General features: G+C 55.1%; 1 long non-coding RNA gene across 1 annotated transcript; it reads left to right on the plus strand.

The window, feature by feature from the left end:
- The first annotated feature begins 1323 nt into the window (after positions 1-1323).
- LOC146405542 (uncharacterized) lies at positions 1324-6600 on the plus strand. Its single transcript, XR_014837933.1, has 2 exons — positions 1324-3927; positions 5132-6600. It is a non-coding gene; the product is annotated as an uncharacterized LOC146405542 (long non-coding RNA).
- The last annotated feature ends 9562 nt before the right edge of the window (positions 6601-16162 follow it).

Below are 16162 nucleotides of genomic sequence, written 5' to 3' on the forward strand. Positions count from 1 at the left end.
AGAGCATCCCAACCAGAGGCCAAGCCATGAAATGGTAAAGGGGCAGGTTGTCCACCACCAGCTTAGCTGGGGGACTTCGGCCCCTCAACTCTCTTTTTCTCAGTGTCTCGTCTGTGAAACAAGGGTAATTAGTAGCACCAGGTTCTTGTAAAGATATTTAATAGGCATAAAGTACATAATAAGCCTCCAACACTTAAAACTGGCTGACAGTCTTAAGATTCTGTAATGCCCTTGACATCCCCTGGCCTGTGGGACAAATGAAACAGGCTGGGATCTGGGACCCTCTACTGCAGCGCTTTCACGTGATCAAGGGTCTCCTCCAGCAATAGAATACAAAGAAATTATAAGGGACTAAGAATAACCAAACACATACACAAGTGGAACATTTATTTATTTTTGTCTTTGTAGGGCCACACCCACGGTATATGGAGGTTCCCAGGCTAGGGGTCGAATTGGAGCTGTAGCCACCAGCGTAGGTCAGAGCCACAGCAACACCAGATCCAAGCCACATCTGCAACCTACACCACAGCTCATGGCAACGCCGGATCCTTAACCCACTGAGGGAGGCCAGGGATCGAACCCACAATCTCATGGTTTCTAATCAGATTCACTTCCACTGCACCATGATAGGAACACCCACACAAGTGGAACAATTATTTAGAGTAAGATACAAAAAGGCCAAAACCTGGAGTTCCCATCCTGGCTCAGGAAGTGAATCCGACTAGAAAACTTGAGGTTGCGTGTTCAATCCCTGGCCTTGCTTAGCGGGTTAAGGATCTGGCGTTGCAGTGAGCTGTGATGTAGGTCACAGACTTGGCTCAGATCCCGAGTTGCTGTGGCTCTGGCATACACCAGCCCCAATTTGAACCCTAGCCTGGGAACTTCCATTTGCAGCGAGTATGGCCCTAAAAGACAAAAGGACCAAAAAAAAAAAAAAAAAGGCCAAAGCCCCACTGACACTTTTGAAGTGTGGTGAGCAAAAGCAGGGTCCTGCGCATGATCCCTGCAGACAACATCACCAAGGGCAGAGGGGGGGGGGGGAGGACACCACCTAAACCACCCCTCCCATCTGACCCTGCAATCTGCCCCCACCCTCACCACCTTTAAGGGACCAGCTTGCCCCTCCACCAGGATCCAGAAAGGGAATCTGTTACTTTTCTTGCTCCCTCTTGCGGAAGCACAAGTTCCAGTAAAGCTGTGCCTGAATTTCTCCTGTGGCCTCTTATCAATTTCTATTGATTAAAGAGTCCCAGGAACCGGGTTCTCTTCTGACTCTCGGGCCCTTCCAGCCAAATGCCAAGCCCCATTTACTCTCTGTTCCAGGGTCTTATCTTCCCTGCCAGACTTTTGCCAGGCAGCAAAAATCACAGGGCAGGATGGTAAAAGTAAAACACTAAGAGACACATCGCCCGTTGTCTTGGCTGCTATGATCCAGGGGAACGATCGGGGAGATGGACAGTCTAGGCGGCTTGCCTTTCCATCCATCCCAGGACCGAGGACCTGCCAGCAGGGCTGGGGGCCGCCACTTCCTCTCCACTTCCTGCCCATTTCTCCGAAGACGGGCGGCCACAGAGGAGGATCCAATCCCCCTTCTCAGAAGGGGAGCCGCAGCCATCGCCCTATTTCCCAGGCCGGCCCTGGAGACCGGGGTACCAGAGACACCCCCCCAAGAGCCTCGCCCCCTCCAAGAGCCTCGCCCCCTCCAAGAGCCTCGACCTCCAGCCCAAATCACTGGGAGGAGCCACTGAGGGCGGGCACCGCCCCCAGGCTCGCGCCCACAACAGGCAGGGCACTAGGCGCGGGAATGGCCACACCCCGGGGTCTCTAGACGCCGGCCGGGCCCTCCCAGATGCTCCGCAGCCCCGGTACCCGTCCAAAAGCCTCGGAAAGTCTGCATTCAGGGCACACTGCCCGGGAAGCGGCGCTACGCCACGCCCACCTCCAGGCTCCGCCCCCCCCGCCATCCCGCGGAGGCTGCACAGAAGGCGCCAGAGCCGCGGAAGCTCGTGCACCCTCAGACCCAGCTAAGGCTCGGCCTCTGATTGGGCGAGAGGACCAGTGAGCTGGAGGGCACGAGGCGCGATACGCATGTGCTAGCACAAGCCTGCAGCATGGGACCGCCCACCCAAAGGCTGGAAGATACTGCAAGTCCCTGGAACAGCGCTAAATGAAAAGCTGGGTGAAGAACGTACTTCTGTGCTTATGCCTATTCTCTACGCCAAGGCCAATGCGATCCTAACACACATATTACCTTGTTGCCTCTGATAAAAACCCTTTCCTGCCGAACTGTAATTTGGGGTCTAGTCACCCACGGGAGTAGTGTATATATTTCGTATCAGTACAACTCAAATATTAAATGAAGCATATACTTAAAAAAATTATTTCTGGGAGTTCCCATTGTGGTGCAGCAGAAAAGAAGCCAACTAGTATCCATTAGGATGCGGGCTTGAGCCCTCGCTTGTGGGTTATAGATCCCACATTGCCCTGAGCTGTGGTGTAGGTCACAGACACCGCTAGGATCCCGCGTTGCTGTGGCTGTGGTTGGCAGGTGCAGCTTAGATCTGACCCCTAGCCTGGGAGAAAAAAATCTAATTGTATGTCCCAGATATTGTTAAATATAATAGTATATAGATACTAAAAATTTATCCAAAATCCCAAATTTAACCAGGTGTGTTGCATTTTATCTGGCAACCCTGTTTATAATCATGTCTATCCTTGTGACCACCTGATCCACAGGGCCATGGACCCCGTGCTCCTTGAGGGCAAGCACCTGTCAGCTTTTGTGCCTCCTTGGCTTCCTAGGGTAAGCTGAATAAGCACCATCCTCCAAGATGTCTGTCCTAATGCCTGGAATTTATGAATATTTTCCAGATTTAGCTGATGGGATTAGATTAAGGATCTTGACCTGGGGATGATCCTGGATTCCCCCTGGGGAGTCCATGTCCTCTCAAGATCCTTAGGAGAGGGAGGCAGGAGGTTCAGAGTCAGAGAAAGTGATGTGATGGCAGAGGCAACAGAAAAGGCCACTGGTTGCGGGGCTATAAACCAAGGAGGCTGGTGCCTCTAGAACCTGGAAGAGGCAAGGAAAGGAATTCTCCCCAGAGCCTCCAAAAGGAATGGGCGGACTTGGCAGAAACCTTGATTTTAACCCAGTAAGATGGACTTCAAACTGCTGACCTCCAGAACTGTAAGAGAATCAGTCTGCGTTGTTTTAAGGCAGTTTGCAGTGACTTATTTCAGCAGCAATAGGAAACTCATACAGTGCCCAACAAATATTTGCCGAGTGAGTGAAGGAAAGGAACGGGTGAATGAATGCAAAAGGCAGCTGTGGAATATGGTGCAGGTCAGAGCCAAGACAGTCAGGACACCTCTCTGGCTTCCCATGTGTCACCAGTCATGAGGCCCTTGTCCCATGAAATTATCCCAGGGTCTCAATTTCCTGATCTATAGCAAAGGGTCACTCCTTTGAGCTTCAAGGACTATGAGTAAGGAGCATCAAGCCTCAAAGTGTGGAGCCACCTGGAACCCAAAATGTTCTCTGCTCCAGCCAACCATCGCAGCATCCTTTCTGGGGCTGCCCATTCCATCACCTGCTAGGACTCCGTTCTAAAGTCTCTAATCTGTGCACTTGTGTTTTTACAATATCGTTATCGTGATTATTATGCCATTTTCCTGAAGGCACAGAGAGATAGAGTCACTACTTCAAGTTTGCCCAGCTGTTAAACTCTCAAGTGTAAATAGAGATGAAATGGTTGGGGAATGAGCCTCAAATGGGTCCCACTCCTGCCCTGGATCCTCTGTGCCTCGGTTTACCCACGCATGCAGATTTCCCTCTTGGGAATGTTGTTCCCCGCCTCAGCCAGAGTGTAGAAGTCAAGACCCCTTCACAGCAGAGCCTACAGTCACAACCCTGAAAGGAGGTGAAAGGTGAGTCGGGGAAGCCCCACCCTGCCCAGGAGACGGAATTCTGATGTGAGATGTCACGGAGGCCAGAAAGTCTGGCTCACCTGGAACGTGGGAACGCCCTTAAGCGGCCCCTCCCCCACAATCAGGAAACAAGGAAATCGCCCCACTAGGTCTGCCCCAAGGGAGACCCCTACTCCTGGGGGCTGTTTGTCCTTGTCTGTCCTTTGTGATCCAGGCAAGCCTTTGGTCAGCCAGGAGGAGGAGGAGGAGGTGGAGAGGCGGAGCGGCCAGCCTGGGTGGAGGAATCCCCAAACCGGCTATTTTTAGCCGGATAAACTATTCCAACACCTTCCCAAAATAGAAAGCAGCCTCCCTGCCCCACAAAAGGCCTGGGCAGCTAGAGAAACGGGTGGGGTTTCAGGAAAGGTGGCCTCGGGCAATCCCCCCCCCCCCGCCGCCCCAGGTTTTCTCCCCAGCCGCCCTCCCCAGGGCTGGCTACGCACTGAACAGGGCCGGGGGCGGAGGGTGCTGACCCCAAGACCTGGAGGGGTCGGAACTCCCAGGAAGGGTAAGGACCCTGTAAAGTGGAGTCCCCTCCCCCTCCCCACTTCCCTGGCCTGAGGGCTGCTGACCCAGGAATCGAGAGGGCCTTAGCCCCGCCACGCAGGCTAAAAATAGCCCTCGCCTCCTCCCAGGCTATTTTTAGAGTCTACTCGTCCTGGCCTCAGCACAAAGGCAGCCAGCCGGTGGGCACACCCCGCCGGGCAGCCTGGGCGCCCGGCTCTGACGCCGGCAACGCCTCTGGCCACCGCAGGGGCCAGAGCTGGGGAGAGACCAACAGGGTGGACAGACCTGGCTTGAGCGCCCAACTTGCTGGGTGGCGCCAGGGCAGCCCAGGCCCTCTCTGAGCCCGCTCGCTACGGAAAAGAGAGGGACACTGGTGGGTGAGGGATCGAGACCCCAGAAGGGGCTGGGAAAAGGGGGCTTCCAGCCCCGGCCCCTCACTCTTTCGACTGGGTGACTCTTTGAGAACCCCGAGATGAGGACTTGAGGCATGCAAGTCTCACAGGTGAGGGCCCACGAGCCTCAGTTTCCACACCTGTGAAATGGGGACATTGGCCGCACCTGGCTCAGGGCTGATCGGAACACAGCGCTCAACCCGTAGCCGGGCAAGTACAAGGCTTGGGGCGCGATTCCGCAGCCAGAATCACTTTCATTTCTCCAGATCCTCCTCCCGCCCAGGCCAGCTCCAGCAACGCTGGGGCTGATGTCATCCCAGCCAGGTCCAACCTCCCCGCGCGGCGGGCGCAGGCGGGCGCCGCCGTCACAGGCGTTCCTGCGCCAGGGAATCCCGGCCCCCGCGCAAGGTCTCCAGTGGAAATCCGTGACGCCAGTGCCCGCCGCCACAGGTCTTCCGGCCCGTCAGAGCAGCGGGGCGGGGCGTGATCCAACTCAGACCCCCCCCGCCCCGCCCCCACCCCCGCCACGCCGGCCCTGGGCGCGCGCCCGCAAGTTCCAGGAGCACCCAGCCGCGTGCACACGCTCCCCGAGTGTGGAGTGCCCGGGTCCCGGTGCAGCGACACACTTGCACGCCTGGGGGGTTCAGGCATGCACAAGTTCATGGGATACCGCATGGAAAGCACCGTAGATCTGTGTACAGAGCCTCTGCTGGCTCTGAGGAGAGGGTGGGAAACCCTAGCTGACCCTGCAGGGCCTGTCTGTGATGGAGGAGAGGAGGAGGGGCACCAAGCCCGCCCGCTCCCCCACCACACACAAGGGTGCCGGTGGCCTGTGGGCGTGGAGCCGCGGCGATGACTCTGAGCCTGTTCACCGTCTCCCCGCCAGTCTGGGAGCTAATTACTGTCAGGACGAGACGAGTTGGCTGGAAAGATGAACAAATCGCAGTGTGTCTGTAGCACGTCTGGGTCTGCAGGCCCCACCGGCGTCTGTTCCGGGGGTGTGGGGCGTGACAACCCGGCTGCTTCGTGTGTGCGCCCTTGGGAGTCTTGGGCATGTGCGTGGATCCTGGCGGGCCTCTGTGGGTGATCGGGGCAAGATCCCAGCTTGCTCTGTGTCTGTGTGCGCCCGCGCCTTTGTGGGAACATCTACTCTCTGTATATGTAAAATGCATCTAATCATAGTATTTCCTTCCTAGTTTATGAAGAATAAATGAATTAATGTAAAGCGTTTTCTCACCAGGGGGCCCGGTAACCCCACTCCTAGGTATTATCCAGGAGAAATGAAAACTTAGGTCCACACCTCCGTGGTGAATATTTGTAGCAACTTTATTCCTAACCACCAGAAACAGCAAACAACCCAGCTCCCCATTCCTGGTGAACAGGCAAACAGGTGGGACCATAGGTTGAAATACTAGTCAGTGATCAAGAGAAACAAACTAGGAGTTCCTGTCATGGCTCAGCGGAAAGGAATCTGACTAGTATCCAGGAGGATGTGGGTTCAATCCCTGGCCTCACTCAGTGGCTAAAGGATCTGTCATTGTTGTGAGCTGTGGTGTAGGTTGCAGATTCGGCTGAAATCTGGTGTTGCTGTGGCTGTGGTGTAGGCCAGCAGCTGCAGCTCTGATTGGACCCCTAGTCTGGGAACCTCCATATGCCTCGGGTGCTGCCCTAAAAAGGCAAAAAAAGAAAAGAGAGGAACAAACTAACTTTGAAATATTGATGCCCGGTGAGAGAAGCAGACACAGAAGACCATATAGTGTGAAACTTCATTGATGGGAAATGTCCAGAAAAGGCACAGCCACAGACCCTGAGAATTGGTTCCTGGTTGTCAGGGGCTGGGGGAGGGGGTGGAGGTGACTGCTCATGGGACCAGGCTTCTTTTAGGGGGGTGATAAAAATATTTTGGAATTATAGACGACGGTTGCACCGGTCTGAATACACTAAAAACCACGGAATTATACCCTTCAAAGGGGTGAATTTTATGGTATGTGTTTGTATCTTTATTTTTTATTTTTTTAAAGGAACAAACTACTTACACATGTAGCAACGTGGATGGGTCTCTGAGGCAGTTTGCTGAGTTTCAAGAACAGACTCAAAAGGCTGGGTTCTGCGTAATCCTATTTATATGACTTCCTGGAAAAGGCCAAATGTAGGGACAGAGGAGATGGGTGGTGGCAGGGGTTGGTAGTGGGGGAGGATACTGATAGTGGGAGAGGGAACTGACTACACAAAGGGACAGGAAGGGGGGGGATCTGTTCTCAATCTTGATTATGTAAGGGTTACATAGATGTACCCATTTGTCAGGATTCCTCAAATTGTACACCTAAAGAGCCTGAACTTACTATTTGTGAATTAGGCCTCTATAAACTTAGCTTCCAAAAAAAAAAAAAAGTGGTGTTCTCTTGCAACACAGCAGGTTAAGAATCTGCTGTTGTCACTGCAGCAGTTTGGGTCACTGCTGTGGCTTGGGTTTGATCCCTGGCCCAGGAACTTCCATATGCCATGGGTGCAGCCAAAAAAAAAAGGGTGTTAAGAAATGGGAAGCAATACCAAAAAAAAGGGGTGTTTAGAAATGGGACCAAGCAGCAATAGAAGCTAGCTGTTATTATTACTACCCTTGTTGTTGGTGTATGTGTGTGCGCACAAGTGGCCCCAAACCCATGAAAGTCGATCCCTAAATATGAAGTTTGCATGTTGGGGACTCATGGAGCACCACCTCCCTCTCCGACACACACGTGAGAACACACACAGAGCACATAAACACTTAAGCACACAAGCACATGTGTGGACATACACACAAAAATACATGTGCTTAGGAACACATGTGCTCACACACACGAAACACATCCATACAAATACATGTACACATGCTTATAAATACACAAACACGTGTGTGTGTGCACATGGGCACTCACAAAGACGTGCACCTAAACAAATACCCACATACACACAAATGCATGTCACCCACATATACACTCATATATACCAAACACAGCAAGCACACACCTACACACATGCACACCCAAGCACACGCGCAGGCACGCGCATGCACACACACACATACACACATACACACTTCCTACAGGACAGGAACCCCAGGAGTCCCATCTGGAGGCTGAGGAGGGAGCATCTGGGACAGGACAGGAAAGAGCCAATGAGTGTTTGTCCCAGACTGGGTCCCTGTCAGCTCTGTGAGTGTCTGTCTGCCAAGGTGGGCGTTTCTGGGCTGCCGGCCTCACTCTGTGTCTCCAGGATACAGACAGGCACCCTCCACCCTGAGGCCTCCTCATCCCCATGGTCCCCACCTTCCTGTCCCCACCCTGGCTGCAGACCAACTGTAGGAACCTACTGTTTCGGCTACAAGAGGATGAGAAAGAAAAGGGGCCCAGCCAGGGTGCCTGCTTCTCACAATCCCCCTCCCCCTGGGCCTCAGTTTTCCAGGCTGCTAAATGGAAGGATGGTTCCTGGGGGTGTCCAGGAGCTACCTCTCCAAGCCCCCCTCCATCCTGCATAGCTCTGACCCCGCCAATTCCATCTTCATGTTTTCCGGGGCCTTCTGCAGAAACAGCTTAGGCCCGAGGAGAAGCTCAAATGATAGAAATCCCAAGCCATATGGCCACCTGGCAACAGATGTTTGGGGAGTGGGGGGCAGTTTATGGTGCCCTGATGAGCCCCTACAAACCCAAGTGGCCCCAGAAGCGTGGTGGCATGTGGACAGCACAGGCAGATTGCAGGCAGGGAAGAGGGAAGATTGTGTGCACAGAAATGTGTGTGTATCCACTAGGCAGGCCTGTGTGTGTACACCTGGCTCATTTCTGCAGGGGAATGCATTTCCTCCTCAGTGTGCATGGTACCCACAGGTGTGTGTGCAGGCGTGATCTGTTCACACCCCTGCAGACATGGCTAGAAAGTTAGCCCAAGGAATTTGTTGTTGTTTCCAGATGTATAAGTGTCCACCATGTAGGGAACACAGTTGCAAAATGATGTGTCCACTTTTCCACTGATCCAACCCACAAAAACTTAACAAGAGCCAACCAACCGTCTGGCGCTAGAGACACAGTCATTGAAGCAGACAAACATTTCTGTCCTGTGGAGCCTAAGGGTGACTGGGGCTGTTGGCTGAGTGTGCAGTCCACAGGTGTAAGCCAGTGTGTGTGCCCAGCATGTACATTGGCATGCGGGCTGCAGAGTTCACACACACAGGCACACAGGTGTGCACACATGCCTGGTGGCTCCTGACCGGGCATGTGCAGGCTGGGCTCAGCTCCCGCTTGGCACTGCCCGCCCACCCCACCCATCTGCCGAGAATGCCCGGGGCCAGGTGGGGCCGGGCGGGCCCGGAAACCTCTCCCAGCTGCTGTGCCCAGTTTCAGGGAAGCCACCCGCTGGCGCACAGCCTGCAAAGCTGGCCTGCCTTCACACCTCCCCCGGGCCTCCAGGAAGGGCAGGAGGCCCTGCCCGCAGCCCTGCAGGCCTGAGTCCACCACAACTGAGGAGGGGTTGTGCAGCCCACTTCCTTCCACACCTTCAGAGCCCCTCCCAGCCAGAACCAGCAGCGACCCCAGCACAACAGAGCTCTTCTCCAGGAGGGGAAACTGAGGCACCCACAAAAGCTCTCAGTGGGTGCCCTGCACACTCCTCCCACCCCAAATCCACTTGAGTCAGGAGTCCACACATAGAACACAGGAACTTGGAATGTGTTTGCCGTCCTGGTGACCACACACGGTACATGTCCGTGCAGATGTGCTCGAACCAGGGTTTTTACCTGCTGCCTGCAAAGATGGGGGTCTCTGATAGTACAGAAGCCTCCCTCTGCTCAAGGACCTTGGTGAGCATGTCTGTGCCTGGGTACAGTGGGAGGGCCACACACAGGGGGTGTTTTATTTTATTTGTCTTTTCCAGGGCCACACCCGCAGCATATGGAGGATCCCAGGCTAGGGGTCTAATTGGAGCTGTTGCTGCTGGCCTACACCACAGCCACAGCCATGCCAGATCAGAGCCACGTCTGCAACCTACACCACAGCTCATGGCAACCCCGTGATCTTTCACCCACTGAGCAAGACCAGGGATTGAACCCTCAACCTCATGGTTGCTAGTCGCATTCCTTAACCACTGAGCCATGACGGGAACTCCAGGGGGTGTTTTAATGTCAGTGTCTGCGCGCTGTGGGCGTTGGCCCATGCGAGGGTATCTGCTCTCTGTAGGTGTTTGTAGGCAGCTGGGCGCGTGCACACAGTAGGCCTTGAACGCAGGCCTGTGGTCCGCCCACAGTAGCCTTTGCAAGAAGGAGAGCGGCTGCCTACGACAGGCTTCGTACGCGCAGCTCCGCGCGCCGCGGCCCAGCTCCCCACCCCCGCGCCAGCCGGGCAGGTCAGGCGACTCCGGCGGGGCGTGGGGCAGCCGGCAGGGCAGGGAGGCTATTCCGGGCGCTGGCGCGGTGCCCGGGCCCTGCGCGCCAGGCGGCCTGGGGAAGGCGCCGCTCACAAAAGGAGGGTCTGTGCAGACGCCCCGCCCTCGGCCCAGCCGCCCTGCCGCCAGGGGTTGAGGGGGGAGACGCCGCCCGGGCCGCCGCAGCCGCCGCCGGCCTGGACCACCCCCCACCATCACCATGCTGCGCCCGCCGCAGACACCGCGCCTGGCGGGCACTACAGGGAGGCTGGCACCGCGGGGCATGGGAGGGGGTCGCGGCCGGCGCTGGGGGCTCTGCATGCACAGGCTGCGCGCCCAGGGCGCACCTGCGGGGATGCTGGTGAGGGTCGGTACGTGGGGACAGTAGGGAGACGGGCCCCTGAATTTCGCCCACTCGAGGATTCCTATCTCTCATACACCCGCCTCTGACTCCAATTATCCAATTTAAGGAACAAGGAAGGAAGCTGGGACTCTGGCCTAGTGGCGAAGGAGGGGAGTCTGGGGCCTGGATCAGGGCCCTCCAACCCGCCCCTCCCCCAGTGTCCGGCGGGAGAGTTGGGTGAGGGAAGGAGTAATAAGGGTTCTCCAGGCCGAGCGTTTTGCAGAGCTCTTTGGGGCATTTTCTGGTTTCACCTCGCCGCGTGGGAGGGCGGTTAGGCTTTTCCTTTATTGAAGGGGGAAACAGTCACGCGTGTGCCCGCCGATAGCTGGTTAGCGGCTGAAATTAGATTCGAATCCAGAGCTCTGGGGCTGCCCCTCCCCGTTTGGCCAGAACTCTGCCCTTCCACCACCCTGCCAGCCATCCCAGACGCATTTATTGCACGCCTGCTGTGTACGCTGAGGCACAGACGCCACCCCGCGCCCGCAGGTCATGTCGTTAGCGATCGCGGCCTCACCCTCTGCAATGCGCCTGCTCATACCTGGGGTGGGCACACGCACGTGTGCACTAGAGTCTTCGGCTGCCCCAGGACACCCCTCACCCAACCTGAGCCCTGGTGCTATCCTGAGGTTGGGAATCTGGCGCCCCGCAGGGGTGGGGGGCTGGGGGAACAAGAAGGAATGGGAAAGAATGGGGAGGAGCTGCGAACCTCCCCAGATGGAGCTGGTGTGTGGGTGTGTGTGTGTGCAAGCGCGCTGCCACCCCCAACTTACTGGGGTGGGTTGGGAGTGTGTGTCACTCTGGGTCTTTGAAGGCTATCTCATGGGTCCCTGGATATTTGCAAACTGCTGAGTGAACTTGACCACTTGGTGCCTCCCTGTCCACGTGGGGGTGGGGGCTGGGGGTGGCAGCTTGCTGATCTCCCTGACTCCTTGGTGCACAACTCCAGGGGCATCATTCCCAGACTTTCCCCTACCAGCAGACATGGCCAGGTCCCTCCACTCCCCTTTGCCTGGGGCACCGTGGCCACAGGGAAATCTAGTAGGGAGGCCGCACTCTCTGCCTGGTCTCTGGGGTCAGGAGAGAAAAGAGCAGGTGAAGTACTGCTAGCTGCCTGGGGGGTGTGGTTTTCCGGGGGTGGGGGGCCCCCCCAGGCAGAGGAACCATGGGTTAAGATGAGGAGTTGGGAAGCCCTTGGGTAGGGGTTGCAGAGGGAAGGGGGAAAGATGAGGACAAAAGGGACAGGGCCAGAGGTGCCACCCTGACCTCTGGGATCAAGGAAGGAAACACTATTTAGAAGCCAGGCCCAACACTTTTGCTGAAAAGTGCCTGGATTCCTTTTGCTGTTTCCAGGAGAGGGGGATCCTCATCTCCCCCAGACATGGGTACCCCCGGGGGCTGGAAAGAATCAAAAGACCCAGAGGTGTGAAGCTGAGCCCCTGGGCTGCTATCCCCCCTGAGGTCTGAGAACCACTCCTGAGATGCTAGCTATCCAGGTTCCCTGGGCCACCCTGAGGTCACCTGAAACAATCCTCATCCCCAACACCACACAGCTGTCCTGGCCTTTCCTGATCTCACTGTGGGCGGGCAGGAAGTACCAGGGAGTTGTCAGCCGCCAAGAACACCCTAGAACAACGAGCGTGAGGTTGGTGGGTGAGTAAATGAACGCCCCACTCCTTCCCTGGCCCCGAATGTGCTGGAGGCAGCGTGTTCCTTTATCTGTGTGTCAGAGCAGTGAGTGGCTCTGAGCGTGTGTTTTCACGCATTCAGGGTTTCTGGGGCTGCTGAGCACTTGGTTGGGAAACCAAAGGTTGCATGTGACCGTGGGGGGCTCACGTGTCCTCATGTGGGACTGGGGATTCAGGTTTGGGTAATGGGGGGGTGAGTTGAATTGTGTCCCCTCAAAAGATGTGGAAGTCTTAACCCCCTGGGCATAGGAACTGATCAGGCAAAGGGTCATTGGGGGTGATCAGTTTAAGACTAGGTCATGAGGCGGCCCTATCCATCACAGCCGATATCCTTACGAGAGGGGGACACATGGACACAGAGGTAAAGACACATGAAGGTACAGGGGAAGAACATCCAGGAACACTTGAGGCCACCAGGAGGGAGCTTCAGAAGGAGCTAGCCCTACCTCCACCTTTTCTCAGATGTCCATCCTGAGGAAATGGGAACCGGGAACCAGTGTGTTATGGTGGCACCCCAGCAGGTCAGGAGCTCTGGGTCCCAGGCTTGCTGTGGGGACTCCAGAACCTCGAGGCCAGGATCCCACTTAACACAGACGCAACCCCCCAAACACACGGCCACACAGTTTCAGAGACGGATCCCTGCTCACAGGGACACAGCTTGAGAGGCAGACACGTGCAGAGGCAGAAAGAATCAGATCAACAGTCACCTACGGATATGCACAGTGACAGTGGACTCTGGAGGGCTCCCTGCTGTTCTAAATACCTTACATATTTTCACTCATTTAATGCTCAGGATGGCCTCAGAGCTGGGCATTTGCTTTAATATGCCCATTGTACAGACAAGGAAACTGAGCCCAAAGAGGAGCAGCAATTTGCCTAAGGGCACAGGGTCAGTAGCCTCTACGCCCGGTTCCAGCGTCCCCAGGCTGGGTGGTGTCACTGTGTCTGGCCAGGCCTCAGCACTTGGCAGGCCAGTGTGTTTCCCTTAGGGACAAAACAGTCTGTCCAAGAAGGAGGTCACTGATGGGTCATTCTCTGGTTATACGTGACTCTGGATCCAGACTTGAATCTTTATGCCACAAGCATGAAGTGCAAACTGAGTCGCATGAGGGGCTTGGCCATGAGAGGCCTGGGCTGAAAAAAACACATCTCTCCCAGCCCTCTTGGCCCTGAAGCCTAACTCTGAAGACAATGAGGAGCAAAGGATGTCTGGATGGATTTGTCATTCCAAACAGGGCAGGGCAGGTGCAAGGCAGGGGAAGTGGGCGGAGCCAGGGTCTCACAACCACTGTGGTCAGGGGTGACAGAGCTTCTTTTTAGGGAGACAGCATGTTCTACAGTTGTATCCTGGTGCTGATCATACAACTTGATGAATATACTAAAACCCACTAAATTATATTTTAAGGGGATGACTTTTATGATATGTGAATTATATCTCAATCATATATATGTACCTAACTGTATATACATAAAGTTCTAACTCTGAATTATACAGGCCTTGGCTTGGTCCCTGACTCTGCCACTGTCCAACGGTGTGACTTGGGTGAGTCCCTGCTCCTCTCTGAACCCTCGTGTTCCCTCTGTAAAAAAGCAGAGGATAACTGTACTCTCACGGAGTTGTTTCGAAGATGATAAACGATAACAGGGCTGAGGGCTGGGCCATTGCAACGTCAGCTCTTATCATATTGCTTCTCCCATTTGCACTGCCATATTTGACTGTTTCACTCCTGCAATCTTCCACCCCCCCAACCCCCGCCTGCTCCCCAAGTCTAGGGGGACTTTATGGACTTCATGACTTGCTCACGAGGCCATCCTTCTTTCCCGGACAGGGAGAGTTCAGGGAAATAGTGGGAAGCCTACCCACTGTTGAGGCCTGGGACAGGGAGCACAGCTGTATTTACACATCTGTCAACATGCATGTGATTGTGTCCATGTCCACGTTGGTGTGTGTGTGTACACGTGGAGACAGACACTTGATGGAGGCTGCGTGTTTGGGGGACAGACATGGAAAGGGAGGTCGGGTGTTCCAGGGGAACCCTTGGGGAGGCAGTGTTTATGAGTTTTGGGGAGCTGTTAGTGCATCTCCAGGTGTGCCTGTGAGCCGGTGTGTCTCAGTCCTGAGGGGGTAGGTGTGGACAGAAGCGAGTACACCCTAGCCGCACGTGCCCAGCTGAGAAGGACGCTGAGCTGAGAAGGACGCTGCGCGCCCCGTCCTGCTGATGCTGGCAGCCCGCAATGGCTGGCGAGGAGGGAGGGAAGGCTACCTGCAGCAGTGACCTAGCCTTGGTGACCTGTGGCCACTCCTCCCTGAACTCGAGGTGGGGAAGTGTATTGGGGTGCAGCCTGCCCCCCATCCCCTGGATTTTCAAGACTCCTGGCCAGGCTGTGGCTCCTCCGCTCTGGGCCTCAGGCTCCTCTCCTGGAAAATGGGAGAACAGCATCCTCCTCCGTGGACCGCGATTAAGTTTAAGGGTGTTTACACGCAGGGAAGACGGAATAAGCCGAGCTGCTGTTATTAACTCCAGGAAACAGCCGTTCTGGGTTGGGTTAGGGAGACTCCATGCTTTTATTAACGATATCAACAAAGACAACAGCAATAGTAATAATAGCAGTAATGATGATAATGAGAATTGCTGTTAGGACCTATGAGCCGCGACTCCGCCCATTCAGCGTGGAGCTGGGCTTCCAAGCCTTAGGGTTCGCCTCCCTGGGGAAGCCACGCCCCTCCTGGAAAGCCACGCCCCCTTGGAGAATTCTTTACTCTCCCTGCAAACTGCGCCTGAATATCCTAAATTTAAATCGAGACGGACGGGGTCAGGAGCGGTGCTCGCGAATAGTCCAAGGGACAGATCAGCTGATCGTATCGGAACTTACAATTCTGGTCTCCAAGAGATTTTCTCTCTCTCTTTTTTATCCTTTTCTTGGTCGCCCTGCGGCTTATGGAGTTCCTGGGCCAGGAATCTGATCTGAGCGGCAGTTGGGATCTAGCCACAGCTACGGGCCGGATCCTTTAACCCCACTGTGCTGGGCCTGGGATGGAACCTGCCTCCTGGTGCTGGAGAGACACTGCCAACCCCGATGTGCCGCAGTGGGAACTCTTTCTCACTTTTTTTGGTTTGCCTTCGAGTTAAAAAATACAATGTCTGAAAATTATCTTGCCAACTGAGTTTTGGGGCGCTTGCTGTCTTAAATCTTTCACCAAAGGCGTGTCCCACTCTCCTCACTCTAGCCTGGGTTCTGCTAATTCACAGGGTGGCTGTGAGAGGATTAAAGGAGATGATTCTAGAAATGCAGAAGATATAATAATAGTGCTGATAATAGTGGTACTTGTAATAACGGGTAATCCTTTTTATACCTCCTATGTCGGAAGAGCTAATCTAAAGATTTAACCTCAGCAATTTATAAAGTAGGTAGCATTATTATCCTCATTTTTCAGAGGGGGGAACTGAAGGCACAGAGAGATTAAGGCACCACCTCAGAGTCGCACAGCTGGGGCCCCATGCATGCCCTGAATCTCCTTGGAGCCCTGGGGCCGAGAGTCTTGCCCCCATTGCATAGGGGACTTAGGGAGGAGTGGGTCAGAGGTCATGAAGCCTTTCTGGATTGCCAGAGTCAGGTTGGGGACTAAGTGGCCTACACCCATGGGTGGAGCCTTCTGGGAGCCTCCTCTAGCTGACCACCTGACAGGGGAACTCCAGGTCACCACCACCACCACCGGGACACTGGGCCCACTCTTGTTCACCTTAGTCCTTCCCTACTGAGACCCCTCCCCCCACCCCCGCCGAGGTCCCTTAGCTTCTGCTCACCCTTCCCCAGGTCCA

This window comes from Sus scrofa, chromosome 2 (assembly GCF_054392235.1).
Source record: "Sus scrofa isolate SSC_HxYL_T2T_F1_AM1 chromosome 2, Sscrofa_HxYL_maternal_Yorkshire_Landrace_v2.0, whole genome shotgun sequence".
Lineage (NCBI taxonomy): Eukaryota > Metazoa > Chordata > Mammalia > Artiodactyla > Suidae > Sus > Sus scrofa.